Source organism: Microtus ochrogaster, unplaced genomic scaffold (genome assembly GCF_000317375.1).
Source record: "Microtus ochrogaster isolate Prairie Vole_2 unplaced genomic scaffold, MicOch1.0 UNK2, whole genome shotgun sequence".
Taxonomy (NCBI): Eukaryota; Metazoa; Chordata; class Mammalia; order Rodentia; family Cricetidae; genus Microtus; species Microtus ochrogaster.
The window spans coordinates 18,539,846-18,542,340 of NW_004949100.1; positions in this window are offsets into that span (position 1 = coordinate 18,539,846).

Below are 2,495 nucleotides of genomic sequence, written 5' to 3' on the forward strand. Positions count from 1 at the left end.
TTTTTGGTTTTTCGAGACAGGTTTCTCTGTAGCTTTGGAGCCTGTCCTGGAACTCCCTTTGTAGACCAGGCTGGCCTCAAACTCACAGAGATCCTCCTGCCTCTGCCTCCCAAGTGCTGGGATTAACTTTCCTAGAAAGCACTTGACCTAACCAATCAAGCCATGTTCCCAGCCCCACAGACATGATATTTGTGTTTCTTCAGGTTAATGCATAGAATACCTGAAGGCTCCCCATGTATTGTGTGGGGTCTAGCTAAGTTATGTGTAAAGATGCATGAAAAATGGTCCTGGAGAGGGGGACCTGAATGATAGAGCAGGTCCTGATTGGTACAGCATCACCAAGTCCTCTAATGCACCTGATAGCTCTTGTTTCTTCAGTGAGAAGTGCAGGACTGTGGTGCATAAAGATAAGCCTGGCCTCAAGTTTCCTGATAACAGTAGATCCCCCCCCCCCCAATAGTCAGTTCTCTTTCCCCAAACATAGTTCAGAACTGCTCTGTCTTCATTTCTGCTCAATAGTTCATCAGCAGAGGCAGGCAAAGATACTTCATTTCTCACTCCATCTGTGTTTAAAGTGAATCAAGGATGCTGTTGAGAAGCACCCTGTAATCCTCTGCAATGTGGATAATTAAGCCCTCCATCTGACCTGTCTGAAGTTTGCGTCAAACATTCGGGCATTAGGAAGCTTTGTGCACTTTTGTAAAGGCTGACTTAGGGACAGGTTTCTACAAAAAGACTTCCTTAGATGTGACTGAAGGTCACTTTGAAGGCATCCCTCTGGTTTTCCAGGTTGTCTTTCCATCTGCCTTAAAAGACACAAACTCAGGCTCTATCCTGGGTTTCAGTGGCTCCTTGGCATTCTATGAGTAAGGACTGTAGGCCAGTTTGATAATGCACAGGGAATTCTTACTGTTCAAAGTCCTTCACACGAGGTGAGAGGGGTACAAAGAGCATATGGGTTAGTGCTGCCTGATAAACCCCAAGTGGGTCCTCAGGCAGCTATCTCAGAGATCCCTAATCTAAGAGGACATTGATTATTACCCTGTATTCTGAGTTGTCTTCAGCATGCAGATTATGCTGAAGGGGAAACAAAGAGCAGCCAACCAGTTCAGTTTAGTGTCCCCTGTGGTCAGGTCATTGGTCTTGTCTCAGAGTGGTGGGGGTAGGTGTGGAGGTGTGTTTCCTCCTTGAGGTCTTCTCAGGTAGATCAGGGGAGGGTTCACAAACACCAAGGCCACTAAGTCTTGCTAAGATTCAAAGTTAACTAGGGCAAGCACATCATTTACAGTATTTATGTGTAGAGAGAGAGACCTTTAGAATAGAAATGACATAGTTGAAGAGGGAAACAAATATGTCTCCATTACTTGGTGTGGTCAACAGCTCAGTGTGGACATGTGGGCCACTAGGGGACAGGCAGGAAATTTTGTACAAAGAATAAAATTCCATAGGAATTGAGTCACTTGGTTCAAATGTGGCAACTCTGAAGCAGTCACGGAGAACTTTGTATCTTGGTTAACTATATTACCTCTGGTTTGTCATTCCAGTGTTCATGAATACAAACCATCCCTCCCCTTAACCCAACAGATTATTGTATGTACTCTGTTTTATACATTGGTTTCTTTACAGATTATCTCGGTAGATCACTTACCTAGCACACATGAAACCCTGGGCTGGTACCACAGCAAACACAATAAAATATGATATTGTCTGGATGCTTTATAGTCCCTATTGGTGGCACCAAGTCTTTTTAGGCAGCCTGCCGTTTTGATTGTCTTACTTTTGCTATGACATCACATTGTTCATTTCCAGTGTGGTAAGCACATGTGCTTGATGGGTTTCCAGACATGAAAATCAAACCGCGTTTCACATTTCATCTATACCAACACTTAAAACAGACAAGCAAAAACCACCAAAACTCCCTCAAAAAGTATTGTCTTTTGTTTTTAATTTCCACCAGTATGGGTACATGAGAAATGCAATTGGTGGTCTTTAATTTGCACCTTTAATTTGCACTTTTATTAATGTAAGGATGATTGTGTATGTAAACAACATTGTACTATTAACCAAGCTCAGACCCTCTACAAGAGCAGTGTGTGCAGGGGATTGGCTTTTCAGTGGGTGAATGAGGACTACTGCTGCCCTGTCTTCAGTCGCCAGGTTATCTATGCCTCTTACTATCTCTGGTCTACTTCAGACCGAATACAGGAAATCATTACTCCTGCCTGTGGAAAGCAAACTGTTTTGTATGGATATATTGGTTATTGCTTAGTGATAGACTGAATTCACCCATTTATAATTTCATTTTAGAATTCTGTTCTTGGTGTACGTAGTGGCTTCAAGAGTCTCTGAGCCAGTTGTAAATCTTGTTTCTCCATCACTGAGCTAAATGTTTCTGCATTTATTTTTAAACATGTGGTTGAGCCGGGCGGTGGTGGCGCACGCCTTTAATCCCAGCACTCGGGAGGCAGAGGCAGGCGGATCTCTGTGAGTTCGAG